Source organism: Mobula birostris, chromosome 2, assembly GCF_030028105.1.
Source record: "Mobula birostris isolate sMobBir1 chromosome 2, sMobBir1.hap1, whole genome shotgun sequence".
Classification (NCBI taxonomy): Eukaryota; Metazoa; Chordata; class Chondrichthyes; order Myliobatiformes; family Myliobatidae; genus Mobula; species Mobula birostris.
In genome coordinates this window covers 86,807,153-86,831,558 of record NC_092371.1, presented here as the reverse complement: position 1 = coordinate 86,831,558, position 24,406 = coordinate 86,807,153, and the positions used below count along the sequence as shown (strand labels likewise).

The 24,406-nt window shown below is 50.3% G+C and overlaps 1 protein-coding gene across 1 annotated transcript in view; it reads right to left on the bottom strand.

Annotated features, from left to right (window-relative positions):
- The window catches only part of rims4 (regulating synaptic membrane exocytosis 4), a 234,906-nt gene that overhangs the window by 33,450 nt on the left and 177,050 nt on the right, over window positions 1-24,406 (bottom strand). The gene's annotated exons all lie outside the window — the stretch shown is intronic.

Here is a 24,406-nt window from a genome sequence, read left to right as displayed (position 1 = left end):
TACAGCCTGGGGGATTGGGCGATGGACAGTGTAACTGTATTACATCCTGGGGGATTGGGCGATGGACGGTGTGACTGTATTACAACCCGGGGGATTGGACGATGGACAGTTTGGAGATGGACAGTGTGACTGTATTGCAGCCTGGGGGATTGGACAATGGACAGTGTGACTGTATTGCAGCATGGAGGATTGGACAATGGACAGTTTGGAGATAGACAGTGTAACTGTATTACAGCCTAGGGGATTGGGCGATGGACAGTTTGGAGATGGACAGTGTGACTGTATTGCAGCCTGGGGGATTGGGCGATGGACAGTGTGACTGTATTGCAGCCTGGGGAAGTGGAAGATGGACAGTTTGACTGTACTGCAGCCGGGGGGATTGGGCAATGGACAGTTTAGAGATGGAAAATATGAATGTATTGCAACCTGGGGGATTGGGCGATGGACAATGTGACTGTATTACATCCTGGGGGATTGGGCGATGGACAGTGTGACTGTATTGAAGCATGGGGGATTGGGTGATGGACAGTTTGGAGATGAGCAGTGTGACTGTATTGCAGCCTGGGGGATTGGACAATGGACAGTTTGGAGATGGACAGTGTGACTGTATTGCAGCCTGGGGGATTGGGCAATAGACAGTGTGACTGTATTGCAGCCTGGGAGAGTCGGCGATGGATAGTTTAGACATGGACAGTTTGACTGTACTGCAGCAGGGGGGATTTGGCGACGGACAGTTTGGAGATAGAAATGTGAATGTATTGCAGCCTGGGGGATTGGGTGGTGGACAATCTGATTGTATTACATCCTGGTGGATTGGGCGATGGACAGTGTGACTGTATTACATCCTGGGGGATTGGGCGATGGACAGTTTGGAGATGAACATTGTGACTGTATTGCAGCCTGGGGGACTGGGCAATGGACGGTGTGACTGTATTGCAGCATGTGGGATTGGGCGATGGACAGTTTGGCGATGGACATTGTGACTGAATTGCAGCCTGAGGATTGGGCGATGGACAGTGTGACTGTATTACAGCCTAGGAGATTGGGCGATGGACAGTGTGACTGTATTACATCCTGGGGGATTGGGCGATGGACGGTGTGACGGTATTACAGCACGGGGGATTGGACGATGGACAGTTTGGAGATGGACAGTGTGACTGTATTGCAGCCTGGGGGATTAGGAGATGTACAGTGTGACTGTATTACAGCCTGGGGGATTGGGCGATGGACAGCTTGGCAATAGACAGTGTGACTGTATTGCAGCCTGGGGGATTGTGTGATGGACAATTGTATGATACACATTGTGACTGTATTGCAGCCTAGGGTATTGAGCGATGGACAGTACGACTGTATTACAGCCTATGGGATTGGGTGATTGACATTTTGCAGATGGACAATGTGACTGTATTGCAACCTAGGGGATTCGGCGATGGACAGTTTGGCGATGGACAGTGCGACTGTATTACAGCCTGTGCGATTGGGTGATTGACAGTTTGGATATGGACAAAGTGATTGTACTGCAGCCTGAGGGATTGGGCGATGAACAGTTGGGCGATGGACAGTGTGACTATATTACAGCCTTGGGGATTGGGCGATGGACAGTTTGGAGATGGACAGTGTGACTATATTGCAGCTTGGGGGATTGGGCAATGGATAGTTTGGAGATGGACACTGTGACTGTTTGCAGCCTGGGGGATTGGACGATGGACAGTTTGGAGATGAACATTGTGACTGTATTGCAGCCTGGGGGATTGGGCGATGGACGGTGTGACTGTATTGCAGCCTAGGGAATTCGGCGATGGGTAGTTTGGAAATGGACATTGTGAATGTATTGCAGCCTGCGAGATTGGGCGATGCACAATATAACTGTATTTCAGCCTAGGGGATTAGGCGATGGACAGTGTGACTGCATTGCAGCCTGGGGGATTGGGTGATGGACAGTTTGGAGATGAACAGTGTGACTGTATTGCAGCCTGGGGGATTGGGCGATGGACAATGTGACTGTATTACATCCTGGGGGATTGGGTGATGGACAGTGTGACTGTATTGAAGCATGGGGGATTGGGCGATGGACAGTTTGGAGATGGGCAGTGTGACTGTATTGCAGCCTGGGGGATTGGACAATGGACAGTGTGACTATATTACAGCCTGGGCGATGGGCGATGGACAGTGTGACTGTATTGCAGCCTGGGGAATTGGGCAATCGACAGTGTGACTGTATTACAGCCTAGGGGACTGGGCGATGGACAGTTTGGAGATGAACAGAGTGACTGTATTGCAGCCTGGGGGATTGGGCGATGGACAGTGTGACTGTATTGCAGCATGGAGGATTGGACAATGGACAGTTTGGAGATAGACAGTGTAACTGTATTACAGCCTAGGGGATTGGGCGATGGACAGTTTGGAGATGGACAGTGTGACTGTATTGCAGCCTGGGGGATTGGGCGATGGACAGTGTGACTGTATTGCAGCCTGGGGAAGTGGAAGATGGACAGTTTGACTGTACTGCAGCCGGGGGGATTGGGCAATGGACAGTTTAGAGATGGAAAATATGAATGTATTGCAACCTGGGGGATTGGGCGATGGACAATGTGACTGTATTACATCCTGGGGGATTGGGCGATGGACAGTGTGACTGTATTGAAGCATGGGGGATTGGGCGATGGACAGTTTGGAGATGAGCAGTGTGACTGTATTGCAGCCTGGGGGATTGGACAATGGACAGTTTGGAGATGGACAGTGTGACTGTATTGCAGCCTGGGGATTGGGCAATAGACAGTGTGACTGTATTGCAGCCTGGGGGAGTCGGCGATGGATAGTTTGGACATGGACAGTTTGACTGTACTGCAGCAGGGGGGATTTGGCGACGGACAGTTTGGAGATAGAAATGTGAATGTATTGCAGCCTGGGGGATTGGGTGGTGGACAATCTGATTGTATTACATCCTGGTGGATTGGGCGATGGACAGTGTGACTGTATTACATCCTGGGGGATTGGGCGATGGACAGTTTGGAGATGAACATTGTGACTGTATTGCAGCCTGGGGGATTGGGCAATGGACGGTGTGACTGTATTGCAGCATGTGGGATTGGGCGATGGACAGTTTGGCGATGGACATTGTGACTGAATTGCAGCCTGAGGATTGGGCGATGGACAGTGTGACTGTATTACAGCCTAGGAGATTGGGCGATGGACAGTGTGACTGTATTACATCCTGGGGGATTGGGCGATGGACGGTGTGACGGTATTACAGCACGGGGGATTGGACGATGGACAGTTTGGAGATGGACAGTGTGACTGTATTGCAGCCTGGGGAATTAGGAGATGTACAGTGTGACTGTATTACAGCCTGGGGGATTGGGCGATGGACAGCTTGGCAATAGACAGTGTGACTGTATTGCAGCCTGGGGGATTGTGTGATGGACAATTGTATGATACACATTGTGACTGTATTGCAGCCTAGGGTATTGAGCGATGGACAGTACGACTGTATTACAGCCTATGGGATTGGGTGATTGACATTTTGCAGATGGACAATGTGACTGTATTGCAACCTAGGGGATTCGGCGATGGACAGTTTGGCGATGGACAGTGCGACTGTATTACAGCCTGTGGGATTGGGTGATTGACAGTTTGGATATGGACAAAGTGATTGTACTGCAGCCTGAGGGATTGGGCGATGAACAGTTGGGCGATGGACAGTGTGACTATATTACAGCCTTGGGGATTGGGCGATGGACAGTTTGGAGATGGACAGTGTGACTATATTGCAGCTTGGGGGATTGGGCAATGGATAGTTTGGAGATGGACACTGTGACTGTTTGCAGCCTGGGGGATTGGACGATGGACAGTTTGGAGATGAACATTGTGACTGTATTGCAGCCTGGGGGATTGGGCGATGGACGGTGTGACTGTATTGCAGCCTAGGGAATTGGGCGATGGGTAGTTTGGAAATGGACATTATGAATGTATTGCAGCCTGCGAGATTGGGCGATGCACAATATAACTGTATTTCAGCCTAGGGGATTAGGCGATGGACAGTGTGACTGCATTGCAGCCTGGGGGATTGGGTGATGGACAGTTTGGAGATGAACAGTGTGACTGTATTGCAGCCTGGGGGATTGGTTGATGAACAGTCTGACTGTATTACAGCCTAGGGGATTGAGCATGGACAGTTTGGAGATGGACAGTGTGACTGTATTGCAGCCTGGGGGATTGGGCGATGGACAGTGTGACTGTATTGCAGCCTGGCGGATTGGGCGATGGACAGTGCGACTGTATTACAGCCTGTGGGATTGGGTGATTGACAGTTTGGATATGGACAAAGTGATTGTACTGCAGCCTGAGGGATTGAGCGATGAACAGTTGGGCGATGGACAGTGTGACTATATTACAGCCTAGGGGATTGAGCATGGACAGTTTGGAGATGAACAGTGTGACTGTATTGCAGCCTGGGGGATTGGTTGATGGACAGTGTGACTGTATTACAGCCTAGGGGATTGAGCATGGACAGTTTGGAGATTGACAGTGTGACTGTATTGCAGCCTGGAGGATTGAGCGATGGACAGTGTGACTATATTGCAACCTAGGGAAGTGGGCGATGGACAGTTTGGACATAGACAGTGTGACTATATTACAGCCTGTGGGATTGGGTGAATGACAGTTTGCCAATGGACATTGTGACTACATTACAGCCTGGGGGATGGGCGATGGACAGTTTAGAGATGGAAAATATGAATGTATTGCAACCTGGGGGATTGGGCGATGGACAATGTGACTGTATTACATCCTGGGGGATTGGGCGATGGACAGTGTGACTGTATTGAAGCATGGGGGATTGGGCGATGGACAGTTTGGAGATGAGCAGTGTGACTGTATTGCAGCCTGGGGGATTGGACAATGGACAGTTTGGAGATGGACAGTGTGACTGTATTGCAGCCTGGGGGATTGGGCAATAGACAGTGTGACTGTATTGCAGCCTGGGGGAGTCGGCGATGGATAGTTTGGACATGGACAGTTTGACTGTACTGCAGCAGGGGGGATTTGGCGACGGACAGTTTGGAGATAGAAATGTGAATGTATTGCAGCCTGGGGGATTGGGTGGTGGACAATTGTATGATACACATTGTGACTGTATTGCAGCCTAGGGTATTGAGCGATGGACAGTACGACTGTATTACAGCCTATGGGATTGGGTGATTGACATTTTGCAGATGGACAATGTGACTGTATTGCAACCTGGGGGATTCGGCGATGGACAGTTTGGCGATGGACAGTGCGACTGTATTACAGCCTGTGGGATTGGGTGATTGACAGTTTGGATATGGACAAAGTGATTGTACTGCAGCCTGAGGGATTGGGCGATGAACAGTTGGGCGATGGACAGTGTGACTATATTACAGCCTTGGGGATTGGGCGATGGACAGTTTGGAGATGGACAGTGTGACTATATTGCAGCTTGGGGGATTGGGCAATGGATAGTTTGGAGATGGACACTGTGACTGTTTGCAGCCTGGGGGATTGGACGATGGACAGTTTGGAGATGAACATTGTGACTGTATTGCAGCCTGGGGGATTGGGCGATGGACGGTGTGACTGTATTGCAGCCTAGGGAATTGGGCGATGGGTAGTTTGGAAATGGACATTGTGAATGTATTGCAGCCTGCGAGATTGGGCGATGCACAATATAACTGTATTTCAGCCTAGGGGATTAGGCGATGGACAGTGTGACTGCATTGCAGCCTGGGGGATTGGGTGATGGACAGTTTGGAGATGAACAGTGTGACTGTATTGCAGCCTGGGGGATTGGGCGGTAGACAACGTGATTGTATTACATCCTGGGGGATTGGGCGATGGACAGTGTGACTATATTGCAGCATGGAGGATTGGGCAATGGACAGTTTGGCAATGGACAGTGTGACTGTATTGCTGCCTGGGGGATTGGGCAATGGACAGTGTGACTGTATTGCAGCATGTGGGATTGGGTGATGGACAGTTTGGCGATAGACATTGTGACTGTATTGTGACAATTGCAGCCTGAGGATTGAGCGATGGACAGTGTGACTGTATTACAGCCTGGGGGATTAGGTGATTGACAGTTTGCCGATAGACATTGTGACTATATTGCAGCCTGGTGGGGTTAGGCGATGGACAATGTAACTGTATTACAGCCTGGGGGATTGGGCGATGGACAGTGTGAATGTATTACAGCCTGGGGGATTGGGCGATGGACAGTGTAACTGTATTACATCCTGGGGGATTGGGCGATGGACGGTGTGACTGTATTACAACCCGGGGGATTGGACGATGGACAGTTTGGAGATGGACAGTGTGACTGTATTGCAGCCTGGGGGATTGGGCAATCGACAGTGTGACTGTATTGCAGCCTAGTGAAGTGGGAGATGGACAGTTTGACTGTATTGCAGCTGGGGGATTAGACAATGGACAGTTTAGAGATGGAAAGTGTGAATGTATTGCAACCTGTGGGATTGGGCGATGGACAATGTGATTGTATTACATCCTGGTGGATTGGGCGATGGACAGTGTAACTGTATTACATCCTGGGGGATTGGGCGATGGACAGTTTGGAGATGAACATTGTGACTGTATTGCAGCCTGGGGGATTGGGCAATGGACGGTGTGACTGTATTGCAGCATGTGGGATTGGGCGATGGACAGTTTGGCGATGGACATTGTGACTGAATTGCAGCCTGAGGATTGGGCGATGGACAGTGTGACTGTATTACAGCCTAGGAGATTGGGCGATGGACAGTGTGACTGTATTACATCCTGGGGGATTGGGCGATGGACGGTGTGACGGTATTACAGCACGGGGGATTGGACGATGGACAGTTTGGAGATGGACAGTGTGACTGTATTGCAGCCTGGGGAATTAGGAGATGTACAGTGTGACTGTATTACAGCCTGGGGGATTGGGCGATGGACAGCTTGGCAATAGACAGTGTGACTGTATTGCAGCCTGGGGGATTGTGTGAATGGACAATTGTATGATACACATTGTGACTGTATTGCAGCCTAGGGTATTGAGCGATGGACAGTACGACTGTATTACAGCCTATGGGATTGGGTGATTGACATTTTGCAGATGGACAATGTGACTGTATTGCAACCTAGGGGATTCGGCGATGGACAGTTTGGCGATGGACAGTGCGACTGTATTACAGCCTGTGGGATTGGGTGATTGACAGTTTGGATATGGACAAAGTGATTGTACTGCAGCCTGAGGGATTGGGCGATGAACAGTTGGGCGATGGACAGTGTGACTATATTACAGCCTTGGGGATTGGGCGATGGACAGTTTGGAGATGGACAGTGTGACTATATTGCAGCTTGGGGGATTGGGCAATGGATAGTTTGGAGATGGACACTGTGACTGTTTGCAGCCTGGGGGATTGGACGATGGACAGTTTGGAGATGAACATTGTGACTGTATTGCAGCCTGGGGGATTGGGCGATGGACGGTGTGACTGTATTGCAGCCTAGGGAATTGGGCGATGGGTAGTTTGGAAATGGACATTGTGAATGTATTGCAGCCTGCGAGATTGGGCGATGCACAATATAACTGTATTTCAGCCTAGGGGATTAGGCGATGGACAGTGTGACTGCATTGCAGCCTGGGGGATTGGGTGATGGACAGTTTGGAGATGAACAGTGTGACTGTATTGCAGCCTGGGGGATTGGTTGATGAACAGTCTGACTGTATTACAGCCTAGGGGATTGAGCATGGACAGTTTGGAGATGGACAGTGTGACTGTATTGCAGCCTGGGGGATTGGGCGATGGACAGTGTGACTGTATTGCAGCCTGGCGGATTGGGCGATGGACAGTGCGACTGTATTACAGCCTGTGGGATTGGGTGATTGACAGTTTGGATATGGACAAAGTGATTGTACTGCAGCCTGAGGGATTGAGCGATGAACAGTTGGGCGATGGACAGTGTGACTATATTACAGCCTAGGGGATTGAGCATGGACAGTTTGGAGATGAACAGTGTGACTGTATTGCAGCCTGGGGGATTGGTTGATGGACAGTGTGACTGTATTACAGCCTAGGGGATTGAGCATGGACAGTTTGGAGATTGACAGTGTGACTGTATTGCAGCCTGGAGGATTGGGCGATGGACAGTGTGACTATATTGCAGCCTAGGGAAGTGGGCGATGGACAGTTTGGACATAGACAGTGTGACTATATTACAGCCTGTGGGATTGGGTGAATGACAGTTTGCCAATGGACATTGTGACTACATTACAGCCTGGGGGATGGGCGATGGACAGTGAGACTGTATTGTAGCCTAGCAGGGTTGGGCGATGGACAGTTTGGAGATGAACAATGTGACTGTATTGCAGCCTGGGGGATTGGGCAATGGACAGTTAGACTGTATTACAGCCGAGGGATTGGGCGATGGATAGTGTGACTGTATTGCAGCCTGGGGAAGTCGGCGATGGATAGTTTGGACATGGACAGTTTGACTGTACTGCAGCAAGGAGGATTTGGCGACGGACAGTTTGGAGATAGAAATGTAAATGTATTGCAGCCTGGGGGATTGGGCGATGGACAGTGTGACTATATTGCAGCATGGAGGATTGGGCGATGGACAGTTTGGAGATGGGCAGTGTGACTGTATTGCAGCCTGGGGGATTGGACAATGGACAGTTTGGAGATGGACAGTGTGACTATATTACAGCCTGGGGGATGGGCGATGGACAGTGAGACTGTATTGTAGCCTAGCGGGGTTGGGCGATGGACAGTTTGGAGATGGACAGCGTGATTGTATTGCAGCCTGGGGGATTGGGTGATAGACAGTTGGGCGATAGACAATGTGACTATATTACAGCCTTGGGGATTGGGCGATGGACAATTTGGAGATGGACAGTGTGACTGTACTGCAGCCTGGCGGAGTTGGGCGATGGACAGTGTGACTATATTGCAGCCTGGGGGATTGGGCAATGGACTGTTTGGAGATGAACAGTGTGACTGTATTACAGCCTGGGGGATTGGGCGATGGATAGTTTGAGATGAACATTGTGACTGTATTGCATCCTGGGGGATTGGGCGATGGACAGTGTGACTGTATTACACACTGGTGGATTGGGCGATGGATATTGTGATGGTATTACAGCCTGGGGGATCAGGCGATTGAAAGTTTGGAGATGGACAGTGTGACTGTATTGCAGCCTGGGGTATTGGGCGATGGAGAGTGTGAATGTAATACAGCCTAGCGGGGTTGGGCGATGGACAGTGTGACTGTATTACAGCCAAGGGAATTGGGCGATGGACAGTGTGACTGTACTGCAGCCTGGGGGATTCGGCCATGGGCAGTTTGGAGATGGACAGTGTGACTGTATTGCAGCCTGGGGGACTGGACGATGGACAGTTTGGAGATGGACAGTGTGACTGTATTGCAGTCTTAGGGATTGGGTGATGGACAGTATGACTGTATTGCAGCCTGGGGGATTGGGCAATCGACAGTGTGACTGTATTACAGCCTAGGGGACTGGGCGATGGACAGTTTGGAGATGGACAGAGTGACTGTATTGCAGCCTGGGGGATTGGGCGATGGACAGTGTGACTGTATTGCAGCATCGAGGATTGGACAATGGACAGTTTGGAGATAAACAGTGTAACTGTATTACAGCCTAGGGGATTGGGCGATGGACATTGTGACTGTATTGCAGCCTAGGGGATTGGGCGATAGAAACTGTGACTGTATTGCAGCCTGGGGAATTGGGCGATGGACAGTGTGACTGTATTGCAGCCTGGGGGATTGGGCGATGGACAGTTTGGAGATGGACATTGTGACTGTATTGCAGCCTGGGGAAGTGGGAGATGGACAGTTTGACTGTATTGCAGCCGGGGGGATTGGGCAATGGACAGTTTAGAGATGGAAAATGTGAATGTATTGCAACCTGGGGGATTGGGCGATGGACAATATGACTGTATTACATCCTGGGGGATTGGGCGATGGACAGTGTGACTGTATTGAAGCATGGGGGATTGGGCGATGGACAGTTTGGAGATGAGCAGTGTGACTGTATTGCAGCCTGGGGGATTGGACAATGGACAGTTTGGAGATGGACAGTGTGACTGTATTGCAGCCTGGGGGATTGGGCAATGGACAGTGTGACTGTATTGCAGCCTGGGGAAGTGGGAGATGGACAGTTTGACTGTATTGCAGCCGGGGGGATTGGGCAATGGACAGTTTAGAGATGGAAAATGTGAATGTATTGCAACCTGGGGGATTGGGCGATGGACAATATGACTGTATTGAAGCATGGGGGATTGGGCGATGGACAGTTTGGAGATGAGCAGTGTGACTGTATTGCAGCCTGGGGGATTGGACAATGGACAGTTTGGAGATGAACAGTGTGACTGTATTGCAGCCTGGGGGATTGGGCAATGGACAGTGTGACTGTATTGCAGCCTGGGGAAGTCGGCGATGGATAGTTTGGACATGGACAGTTTGACTGTACTACAGCAGGGGGGATTTGGCGATGGACAGTTTTGAGATAGAAATGTGAATGTATTGCAGCCTGGGGGATTGGGCGGTGGACAATGTGATTGTATTACATCCTGGTGGATTGGGCGATGGACAGTGTGACTATATTGCAGCATGGAGGATTGGGCGATGGACAGTTTGGAGATGGACAGTGTGACTGTATTGCAGGCTGGGGGATTGGGCAATGGACAGTTTGGAGATGGACAATGTAACTGTATTGTAGCCTGAGGGATTAGATGATGAACAGTTTGACTGTATTATAGCCTAGTGGATTGGGCAATGGACAGTTTGGCAATGGACATTGTAACTGTATTGCTGCCTGGGGGATTGGGCGATGGACAGTGTGACTGTATTGCAGCATGTGGGATTGGGCGATGGACAGTTTGGCGATGGACATTGTGACTGAATTGCAGCCTGAGGATTGGGCGATGGACAGTGTGACTGTATTACAGCCTGGGGGATTGGGTGATTGACAGTTTGCCGATAGACATTGTGACTATATTGCAGCCTGGTGGGGTTAGGCGATGGACAATATAACTGTATTACAGCCTAGGGGATTGAGCGATGGACAGTTTAGAGATGAACAGTGTGAATGTATTACAGCCTAGGAGATTGGGCGATGGACAGTATGACTGTATTACATCCTGGGGGATTGGGCGATGGACGGTGTGACGGTATTACAGCCCGGGGGATTGGACGATGGACAGTTTGGAGATGAACAGTGTGACTGTATTGCAGCCTGGGGGATTAGGGGATGTACAGTGTGACTATTACAGCCTGGGGGATTGGGCGATGGACAGTTTGGCAATAGACAGTGTGACTGTATTGCAGCCTGGGGGATTGTGTGATGGACAATTATAGGATACACATTGTGACTGTATTGCAGGCTAGGGTATTGAGCGATGGACAGTGCGACTGTATTACAGCCTATAGGATTGGGTGATTGACATTTTGGAGATGGAGAATGTGACTGTATTGCAGCCTAGGGGATTCGGCGATGGACAGTTTGGCGATGGACAGTGTGACTGTATTACACCCTGGGGGATTGTACGATACACATTGTGACTGTATTGCAGCCTGGGGGATTGGGCGATGGACAGTGCGACTGTATTACAGCCTATGGGATTGGGTGATTGACAGTTTGGATATGGACAAAGTGATTGTACTGCAGCCTGAGGAGTTGGGCGATGGACAGTGTGACTATATTACAGCCTTGGGGATTGGGCGATGGACAGTGTGACTATATTGCAGCTTGGGGGATTGGGCAATGGATAGTTTGGAGATGGACACTGTGACTGTTTGCAGCCTGGGGGATTGGGAGATGGACGGTGTGACTGTATTGCAGCCTGGGGGATTGGGCGATGGACGGTGTGACTGTATTGCAGCCTAGGGAATTGTGCGATGGTTAGTTTGGAAATGGACATTGTGAATGTATTGCAGCCTGCGAAATTGGGCGATGCACAATATAACTGTATTTCAGCCTGGGGGATTAGGCGATGGACAGTGTGACTGTTTGCAGCCTGGGGGATTGGACGATGGACAGTTTGGAGATGAACATTGTGACTGTATTGCAGCCTGGGGGATTGGGCGATGGACGGTGTGACTGTATTGCAGCCTAGGGAATTGGGCGATGGGTAGTTTGGAAATGGACATTGTGAATGTATTGCAGCCTGCGAGATTGGGCGATGCACAATATAACTGTATTTCAGCCTAGGAGATTAGGCGATGGACAGTGTGACTGCATTGCAGCCTGGGGGATTGGGTGATGGACAGTTTGGAGATGAACAGTGTGACTGTATTGCAGCCTGGGGGATTGGTTGATGAACAGTCTGACTGTATTACAGCCTAGGGGATTGAGCATGGACAGTTTGGAGATGGACAGTGTGACTGTATTGCAGCCTGGGGGATTGGGCGATGGACAGTGTGACTGTATTGCAGCCTGGCGGATTGGGCGATGGACAGTGCGACTGTATTACAGCCTGTGGGATTGGGTGATTGACAGTTTGGATATGGACAAAGTGATTGTACTGCAGCCTGAGGGATTGAGCGATGAACAGTTGGGCGATGGACAGTGTGACTATATTACAGCCTAGGGGATTGAGCATGGACAGTTTGGAGATGAACAGTGTGACTGTATTGCAGCCTGGGGGATTGGTTGATGGACAGTGTGACTGTATTACAGCCTAGGGGATTGAGCATGGACAGTTTGGAGATGGACAGTGTGACTGTATTGCAGCCTGGGGGATTGGCGATGGACAGTGTGACTATATTGCAGCCTGGGGAAGTGGGCGATGGACAGTTTGGACATGGACAGTTTGACTGTACTGCAGCAGGGGGGATTTGGCGACGGATAGTTTGGAGATAGAAATGTAAATATATTGCAGCCTGGGGGATTGGGCGGTGGACAACGTGATTGTATTACATCCTGGGGGATTGGGCGATGGACAGTGTGACTATATTGCAGCATGGAGGATTGGGCAATGGAAAGTTTGGCAATGGACATTGTGACTGTATTGCTGCCTGGGGGATTGGGTAATGGACAGTGTGACTGTATTGCAGCATGTGGGATTGGGCGATGGACAGTTTGGCGATAGACATTTTGACTGTATTGTGACAATTGCAGCCTGAGGATTGAGCGATGGACAGTGTGACTATATTACAGCCTGGGGGATTAGGTGATTGACAGTTTGCTGATAGACATTATGACTATATTGCAGCCTGGTGGGGTTAGGCGATGGACAATGTAACTGTATTACAGCCTGGGGGATTGGGCGATGGACAGTGTGAATGTATTACAGCCTGGGGGATTGGGCGATGGACAGTGTAACTGTATTACATCCTGGGGGATTGGGCAATGGACGGTGTGACTGTATTACAACCCGGGGGATTGGACGATGGACAGTTTGGAGATGGACAGTGTGACTGTATTGCAGCCTGGGGGATTGGGCAATCGACAGTGTGACTGTATTGCAGCCTAGTGAAGTGGGAGATGGACAGTTTGACTGTATTGCAGCTGGGGGGATTAGACAATGGACAGTTTAGAGATGGAAAGTGTGAATGTATTGCAACCTGTGGGATTGGGCGATGGACAATATGACTGTATTACATCCTGGGGGATTGGGTGATGGACAGTGTGACTGTATTGAAGCATGGGGGATTGGGCGATGGACAGTTTGGAGATGGGCAGTGTGACTGTATTGCAGCCTGGGGGATTGGACAATGGACAGTGTGACTATATTACAGCCTGGGCGATGGGCGATGGACAGTGTGACTGTATTGCAGCCTGGGGGATTGGGCAATCGACAGTGTGACTGTATTACAGCCTAGGGGACTGGGCGATGGACAGTTTGGAGATGAACAGAGTGACTGTATTGCAGCCTGGGGGATTGGGCGATGGATAGTGTGACTGTATTGCAGCATGGAGGATTGGACAATGGACAGTTTGGAGATAGACAGTGTAACTGTATTACAGCCTAGGGGATTGGGCGATGGACAGTTTGGAGATGGACAGTGTGACTGTATTGCAGCCTGGGGGATTGGGCGATGGACAGTGTGACTGTATTGCAGCCTGGGGAAGTGGAAGATGGACAGTTTGACTGTATTGCAGCCGGGGGGATTGGGCAATGGACAGTTTAGAGATGGAAAATATGAATGTATTGCAACCTGGGGGATTGGGCGATAGACAATATGACTGTATTACATCCTGGGGGATTGGGCGATGGACAGTGTGACTGTATTGCAGCCTGGGGGATTGGACAATGGACAGTGTGACTATATTACAGCCTGGGCGATGGGCGATGGACAGTGTGACTGTATTGCAGCCTGGGGGATTGGGCAATCGACAGTGTGACTGTATTACAGCCTAGGGGACTGGGCGATGGACAGTTTGGAGATGAACAGAGTGACTGTATTGCAGCCTGGGGGATTGGGCGATGGATAGTGTGACTGTATTGCAGCATGGAGGATTGGACAATGGACAGTTTGGAGATAGACAGTGTAACTGTATTACAGCCTAGGGGATTGGGCGATGGACAGTTTGGAGATGGACAGTGTGACTGTATTGCAGCCTGGGGGATTGGGCGATGGACAGTGTGACTGTATTGCAGCCTGGGGAAGTGGAAGATGGACAGTTTGACTGTATTGCAGCCGGGGGGATTGGGCAATGGACAGTTTAGAGATGGAAAATATGAATGTATTGCAACCTGGGGGATTGGGCGATAGACAATATGACTGTATTACATCCTGGGGGATTGGGCGATGGACAGTGTGACTGTATTGAAGCATGGGGGATTGGGCGATGGACAGTTTGGAGATGAGCAGTGTGACTGTATTGCAGCCTGGGGGATTGGACAATGGACAGTTTGGAGATGGACAGTGTGACTGTATTGCAGCCGGGGGGATTGGGCAATGGACAGTTTAGAGATGGAAAATATGAATGTATTGCAACCTGGGGGATTGGGTGATGGACAATGTGACTGTATTAGATCCTGGGGGATTGGGCGATGGACAGTGTGACTGTATTGAAGCATGGGGGATTGGGCGATGGACAGTTTGGAGATGAGCAGTGTGACTGTATTGCAGCCTGGGGGATTGGACAATGGACAGTTTGGAGATGGACAGTGTGACTGTATTGCAGCCTGGGGGATTGGGCAATGGACAGTGTGACTGTATTGCAGCCTGGGGGAGTCGGCGATGGATAGTTTGGAGATGGGCAGTGTGACTGTATTGCAGCCTGGGGGATTGGACAATGGACAGTGTGACTATATTACAGCCTGGGCGATGGGCGATGGACAGTGTGACTGTATTGCAGCCTGGGGGATTGGGCAATCGACAGTGTGACTGTATTACAGCCTAGGGGACTGGGCGATGGACAGTTTGGAGATGAACAGAGTGACTGTATTGCAGCCTACGAGATTGGGCGATGCACAATATAACAGTATTTCAGCCTGGGGGATGGGCGATGGACAGTGAGACTGTATTGTAGCCTAGCGGGGTTGGGCGATGGACAGTTTGGAGATGGACAGCGTGATTGTATTGCAGCCTGGGGGATTGGGTGATAGACAGTTGGGCGATAGACAATGTGACTATATTACAGCCTTGGGGATTGGGCGATGGACAGTTTGGAGATGGACAGTGTGACTGTACTGCAGCCTGGCGGAGTTGGGCGATGGACAGTGTGACTATATTGCAGCCTGGGGGATTGGGCAATGGACTGTTTGGAGATGAACAGTGTGACTGTATTACAGCCTGGGGGATTGGGCGATGGATAGTTTGAGATGAACATTGTGACTGTATTGCATCCTGGGGGATTGGGCGATGGACAGTGTGACTGTATTACACACTGGTGGATTGGGCGATGGATATTGTGATGGTATTACAGCCTGGGGGATCAGGCGATTGAAAGTTTGGAGATGGACAGTGTGACTGTATTGCAGCCTGGGGTATTGGGCAATGGAGAGTGTGAATGTAATACAGCCTAGCGGGGTTGGGCGATGGACAGTGTGACTGTATTACAGCCTAGGGAATTGGGCGATGGACAGTGTGACTGTACTGCAGCCTGGGGGATTCGGCCATGGGCAGTTTGGAGATGGACAGTGTGACTGTATTGCAGCCTGGGGGACTGGACGATGGACAGTTTGGAGATGGACAGTGTGACTGTATTGCAGTCTTAGGGATTGGGTGATGGACAGTGTGACTGTATTGCAGCCTGGGGGATTGGGCAATCGACAGTGTGACTGTATTACAGCCTAGGGGACTGGGCGATGGACAGTTTGGAGATGGACAGAGTGACTGTATTGCAGCCTGGGGGATTGGGCGATGGACAGTGTGACTGTATTGCAGCATCGAGGATTGGACAATGGACAGTTTGGAGATAAACAGTGTAACTGTATTACAGCCTAGGGGATTGGGCGATGGACATTGTGACTGTATTGCAGCCTAGGGGATTGGGCGATAGAAACTGTGACTGTATTGCAGCCTGGGGAATTGGGCGATGGACAGTGTGACTGTATTGCAGCCTGGGGGATTGGGCGATGGACAGTTTGGAGATGGACATTGTGACTGTATTGCAGCCTGGGGGATTGGGCGATAGACAGTGTGACTGTATTGCAGCCTGGGGAAGTGGGAGATGGACAGTTTGACTGTATTGCAGCCGGGGGGATTGGGCAATGGACAGTTTAGAGATGGAAAATGTGAATGTATTGCAACCTGGGGGATTGGGCGATGGACAATATGACTGTATTACATCCTGGCGGATTGGGCGATGGACAGTGTGACTGTATTGAAGCATGGGGGATTGGGCGATGGACAGTTTGGAGATGAGCAGTGTGACTGTATTGCAGCCTGGGGGATTGGACAATGGACAGTTTGGAGATGGACAGTGTGACTGTATTGCAGCCTGGGGGATTGGGCAATGGACAGTGTGACTGTATTGCAGCCTGGGGAAGTGGGAGATGGACAGTTTGACTGTATTGCAGCCGGGGGGATTGGGCAATGGACAGTTTAGAGATGGAAAATGTGACTGTATTGCAGCCTGGGGGATTGGGCAATGGACAGTGTGACTGTATTGCAGCCTGGGGAAGTCGGCGATGGATAGTTTAGACATGGACAGTTTGACTGTACTACAGCAGGGGGGATTTGGTGACGGACAGTTTTGAGATAGAAATGTGAATGTATTGCAGCCTGGGGGATTGGGCGGTGGACAATGTGATTGTATTACATCCTGGTGGATTGGGCGATGGACAGTGTGACTATATTGCAGCATGGAGGATTGGGCGATGGACAGTTTGGAGGTGGACAGTGTGACTGTATTGCAGGCTGGGGGATTGGGCAATGGACAGTTTGGAGATGGACAATGTAACTGTATTGTAACCTGGGGGATTAGATGATGAACAGTTTGACTGTATTATAGCCTAGTGGATTGGGCAATGGACAGTTTGGCAATGGACATTTTAACTGTATTGCTGCCTGGGGGATTGGGCGATGGACAGTGTGACTGTATTGCAGCATGTGGGATTGGGCGATGGACAGTTTGGCGATGGACGTTGTGACTGAATTGCAGCCTGAGGATTGGGCGATGGACAGTGTGACTGTATTACAGCCTGGGGGATTGGGTGATTGACAGTTTGCCGATAGACATTGTGACTATATTGCAGCCTGGTGGGGTTAGGCGATGGACAATATAACTGTATTACAGCCTAGGGGATTGGGCGATGGACAGTTTAGAGATGAACAGTGTGAATGTATTACAGCCTAGGAGATTGGGCGATGGACAGTATGACTGTATTACATCCTGGGGGATTGGGCGATGGACGGTGTGACGGTATTACAGCCCGGGGGATTGGACGATGGACAGTTTGGAGATGGACAGTGTGACTGTATTGCAGCCTGGGGGATTAGGGGATGTACAGTGTGACTATTACAGCCTGTGGGATTGGGCGATGGACAATTATAGGATACACATTGTGACTGTATTGCAGGCTAGGGTATTGAGCGATGGACAGTGCGACTGTATTACAGCCTATAGGATTGGGTGATTGACATTTTGGAGAAGGAGAATGTGACTGTATTGCAGCCTAGGGGATTCGGCGATGGACAGTTTGGCGATGGACAGTATGACTGTATTACACCCTGGGGGATTGTACGATACACATTGTGACTGTATTGCAGCCTGGGGGATTGGGCGATGGATAGTGCGACTGTATTACAGCCTATGGGATTGGGTGATTGACAGTTTGGATATGGACAAAGTGATTGTACTGCAGCCTGAGGGATTGGGCGATGAACAGTTGGGCGATGGACAGTGTGACTATATTACAGCCTTGGGGATTGGGCGATGGACAGTGTGACTATATTGCAGCTTGGGGGATTGGGCAATGGATAGTTTGGAGATGGACACTGTGACTGTTTGCAGCCTGGGGGATTGGACGATGGACAGTTTGGAGATGAACATTGTGACTGTATTGCAGCCTGGGGGATTGGGAGATGGACGGTGTGACTGTATTGCAGCCTGGGGGATTGGGCGATGGACGGTGTGACTGTATTGCAGCCTAGGGAATTGTGCGATGGTTAGTTTGGAAATGGACATTGTGAATGTATTGCAGCCTGCGAAATTGGGCGATGCACAATATAACTGTATTTCAGCCTGGGGGATTAGGCGATGGACAGTGTGACTGCAGCCTGGGGGATTGGACGATGGACAGTTTGGAGATGAACATTGTGACTGTATTGCAGCCTGGGGGATTGGGCGATGGACGGTGTGACTGTATTGCAGCCTAGGGAATTGGGCGATGGGTAGTTTGGAAATGGACATTGTGAATGTATTGCAGCCTGCGAGATTGGGCGATGCACAATATAACTGTATTTCAGCCTAGGGGATTAGGCGATGGACAGTGTGACTGCATTGCAGCCTGGGGGATTGGGTGATGGACAGTTTGGAGATGAACAGTGTGACTGTATTGCAGCCTGGGGGATTGGTTGATGAACAGTCTGACTGTATTACAGCCTAGGGGATTGAGCATGGACAGTTTGGAGATGGACAGTGTGACTGTATTGCAGCCTGGGGGATTGGGCGATGGACAGTGCGACTGTATTACAGCCTGTGGGATTGGGTGATTGACAGTTTGGATATGGACAAAGTGATTGTACTGCAGCCTGAGGGATTGAGCGATGAACAGTTGGGCGATGGACAGTGTGACTATATTACAGCCTGGGGGATTGGGCAATCGACAGTGTGACTGTATTGCAGCCTAGTGAAGTGGGAGATGGACAGTTTGACTGTATTGCAGCTGGGGGGATTAGACAATGGACAGTTTAGAGATGGAAAGTGTGAATGTATTGCAACCTGTGGGATTGGGCGATGGACAATATGACTGTATTACATCCTGGGGGATTGGGTGATGGACAGTGTGACTGTATTGAAGCATGGGGGATTGGGCGATGGACAGTTTGGAGATGGGCAGTGTGACTGTATTGCAGCCTGGGGGATTGGACAATGGACAGTGTGACTATATTACAGCCTGGGCGATGGGCGATGGACAGTGTGACTATATTGCAGCCTGGGGGATTGGGCAATCGACAGTGTGACTGTATTACAGCCTAGGGGACTGGGCGATGGACAGTTTGGAGATGAACAGAGTGACTGTATTGCAGCCTGGGGGATTGGGCGATGGACAGTGTGACTGTATTGCAGCATGGAGGATTGGACAATGGACAGTTTGGAGATAGACAGTGTAACTGTATTACAGCCTAGGGGATTGGGCGATGGACAGTTTGGAGATGGACAGTGTGACTGTATTGCAGCCTGGGGGATTGGGCGATGGACAGTGTGACTGTATTGCAGCCTGGGGAAGTGGAAGATGGACAGTTTGACTGTATTGCAGCCGGGGGGATTGGGCAATGGACAGTTTAGAGATGGAAAATATGAATGTATTGCAACCTGGGGGATTGGGCGATGGACAATATGACTGTATTACATCCTGGGGGATTGGGCGATGGACAGTGTGACTGTATTGAAGCATGGGGGATTGGGCGATGGACAGTTTGGAGATGAGCAGTGTGACTGTATTGCAGCCTGGGGGATTGGACAATGGACAGTTTGGAGATGGACAGTGTGACTGTATTGCAGCCGGGGGGATTGGGCAATGGACAGTTTAGAGATGGAAAATATGAATGTATTGCAACCTGGGGGATTGGGCGATGGACAATGTGACTGTATTAGATCCTGGGGGATTGGGCGATGGACAGTGTGACTGTATTGAAGCATGGGGGATTGGGCGATGGACAGTTTGGAGATGAGCAGTGTGACTGTATTGCAGCCTGGGGGATTGGATAATGGACAGTTTGGAGATGGACAGTATGACTGTATTGCAGCCTGGGGGATTGGGCAATGGACAGTGTGACTGTATTGCAGCCTGGGGGAGTCGGCGATGGATAGTTTGGACATGGACAGTTTGACTGTACTGCAGCAGGGGGGATTTGGCGACGGACAGTTTGGAGATAGAAATGTGAATGTATTGCAGCCTGGGGGATTGGGCGGTGGACAATGTGATTGTATTACATCCTGGTGGATTGGGCGATGGACAGTGTGACTGTATTACATCCTGGGGGATTGGGCGATGGACAGTTTGGAGATGAACATTGTGACTGTATTGCAGCCTGGGGGATTGGGCAATGGACGGTGTGACTGTATTGCAGCATGTGGGATTGGGCGATGGACAGTTTGGCGATGGACATTGTGACTGAATTGCAGCCTGAGGATTGGGCGATGGACAGTGTGACTGTATTACAGCCTGGGGGATTGGGTGATTGACAGTTTGCCGATAGACATTGTGACTATATTGCAGCCTAGTGGGGTTAGGCGATGGATAATATAACTGTATTACAGCCTGGGGGATTGGGCGATGGACAGTTTAGAGATGAACAGTGTGACTGTATTACATCCTGGGGGATTGGGCGATGGACGGTGTGACGGTATTACAGCACGGGGGATTGGACGATGGACAGTTTGGAGATGGACAGTGTGACTGTATTGCAGCCTGGGGGATTAGGGGATGTACAGTGTGACTGTATTACAGCCTGGGGGATTGGGCGATGGACAGCTTGGCAATAGACAGTGTGATTGTATTGCAGCCTGGGGGATTGTGTGATGGACAGTGTGACTGTATTGCAGCCTGGCGGATTGGGCGATAGACAGTGCGACTGTATTACAGCCTGTGGGATTGGGTGATTGACAGTTTGGATATGGACAAAGTAATTGTACTGCAGCCTGAGGGATTGAGCGATGAACAGTTGGGCGATGGACAGTGTGACTATATTACAGCCTAGGGGATTGAGCATGGACAGTTTGGAGATGAACAGTGTGACTGTATTGCAGCCTGGGGGATTGGTTGGACAGTGTGACTGTATTACAGCCTAGGGGATTGAGCATGGACAGTTTGGAGATTGACAGTGTGACTGTATTGCAGCCTGGGGGATTGGGCGATGGACAGTGTGACTATATTGCAGCCTGGGGAAGTGGGCGATGGACAGTTTGGACATGGACAGTGTGACTATATTACAGCCTGTGGGATTGGGTGAATGACAGTTTGCCAATGGACATTGTGACTACATTACAGCCTAGGGGATGGGCGATGGACAGTGAGACTGTATTGTAGCCTAGCGGGGTTGGGCGATGGACAGTTTGGAGATGAACAATGTGACTGTATTGCAGCCTGGGGGATTGGGCAATGGACAGTTAGACTGTATTACAGCCGAGGGATTGGGCGATGGACAGTGTGACTATATTGCAGCCTGGGGAAGTCGGCGATGGATAGTTTGGACATGGACAGTTTGACTGTACTGCAGCAAGGGGGATTTGGCGACGGACAGTTTGGAGATAGAAATGTAAATGTATTGCAGTCTGGGGGATTGGGCGATGGACAGTGTGACTATATTGCAGCATGGAGGATTGGGCGATGGACAGTTTGGAGATGGACAGTGTGACTGTATTGCAGCCTGGGGGATTGGACGATCGACAGTTTGGAGCTGGACAGTGTAACTGTATTGTAGTCTAGGAGATTAGGTGATGGACAGTTTGACTATATTACAGCCTAGGGGATTGGGCAATGGACATTGTGACTGTATTGCTGCCTGGGGGATTGGGCAATGGACAGTGTGACTGTATTGCAGCATGTAGGATTGAGCGATGCACAATTTGGCGATGGACATTGTGACTGTATTGTGACAATTGCAGCCTGAGGATTGAGCGATGGACAGTGTGACTGTATTACAGCCTGGGGGATTAGGTGATTGACAGTTTGCCGATGGACATTGTGACTATATTGCAGCCTGGTGGGGTTAGGCGATGGACAATGTAACTGTATTACAGCCTGGGGGATTGGGCGATGGACAGTGTAAACGTATTACAGCCTGGGGGATTGGGCGATGGACAGTGTAACTGTATTACATCCTGGGGGATTGGGCGATGGACGGTGTGACGGTATTACAGCCCGGGGGATTGGACGATGGACAGTTTGGAGATGGACAGTGTGACTGTATTGCAGCCTGGGGAATTGTACGATACACATTGTGACTGTATTACAGCCTGTGGTATTGGGTGATTGACAGTTTAGAGATGGACAAAGTGATTGTATTGCAGCCTGAGGGATTGGGCGATGGACAGTTGGGCGATGGACAGTGTGACTATATTGCAGCCTGGCGGGGTTGGGCGATGGACAATGTGATTATATTGCAGCTTAGGGGATTGGGCAATGGATAGTTTGGAGATAAACATTGTGACTCTATTGCAGCCTAGGGAATTGGGCGATGGGTAGTTTAGAAATGGACATTGTGACTGTATTGCAGCCTACGAGATTGGGCGATGCACAATATAACAGTATTTCAGCCTGGGGGATTAGGCGATGGACAGTGTGACTGCATTGCAGCCTGGGGGATTGGGTGATGGACAGTTTGGAGATGAACAGTGTGACTGTATTACAGCCTAGGAGATTGGGCAATGGACAGTTTGACTGTATTACAGCTGAGGGGATTGAGCAATGGACAGTTTGGAGTTGGACAGTGTGACTGTATTGCAGCCTGGGGGATTGGGCGATGGACAGTGTGACTATATTGCAACCTAGGGAAGTGGGCGATGGACAGTTTGGACATGGACAGTTTGACTGTATTGCAGCCGGGGGGATTGGGCGATGGACAGTTTGGAGATGGAAAGTATCAATGTATTGCAACCTGGGGGATTGGGCAATGGACAATGTAACTGTATTACATCCTGGGGGATTGGGCGATGGACCATGTGACTATATTACATCCTGGGGGATTGGGCGATGGACAGTGTGACTGTATTGCAGCATGGGGGATTGGGCGATGGACAGTTTGGAGATGGACAGTGTGACTGTATTGCAGCCTGGGGGATTGGACGATGGACAGTTTGGAGATGGACAGTGTGACTGTATTGCAGCCTGGGGGATTGGGCGATGGACAGCTTGGAGATGAACAGTGTGACTGTATTGCAGCCTGGAGGATTGGTTGATGGATAGTGTAACTGTATTACAGCCTAGGGGATTGGGCAATAGACAGTTTGACTGTATTACAGCCGGGGGGATTGAGCAATGGACAGTTTGGAGATGAACAGTGTGACTGTATTACAGCCGGGGGGATTGAGCAATGGACAGTTTGGAGATGGACAGTGTGACTGTATTGCAGCCTGGGGGATTGGGCAATGGACAGTGTGACTATATTGCAACCTAGGGAAGTGGGCGATGGACAGTTTGGACATGGACAGTTTGACTGTATTGCAGCCGGGGGGATTGGGCGATGGACAGTTTGGAGATGGAAAGTATCAATGTATTGCAACCTGGGGGATTGGGCGATGGACAGCTTGGAGATGAACAGTGTGACTGTATTGCAGCCTGGGGGATTGGTTGATGGATAGTGTAACTGTATTACAGCCTAGGGGATTGGGCAATAGACAGTTTGACTGTATTACAGCCGGGGGGATTGAGCAATGGACAGTTTGGAGATGAACAGTGTGACTGTATTACAGCCGGGGGGATTGAGCAATGGACAGTTTGGAGATGGACAGTGTGACTGTATTGCAGCCTGGGGGATTGGGCGATGGACAGTGTGACTATATTGCAACCTAGGGAAGTGGGCGATGGACAGTTTGGACATGGACAGTTTGACTGTATTGCAGCCGGGGGGATTGGGCGATGGACAGTTTGGAGATGGAAAGTATCAATGTATTGCAACCTGGGGGATTGGGCGATGGACAGCTTGGAGATGAACAGTGTGACTGTATTGCAGCCTGGGGGATTGGTTGATGGACAGTGTGACTGTATTACAGCCTAGGGGATTGGGCAATGGACAGTTTGACTGTATTACAGCCGGGGGGATTGAG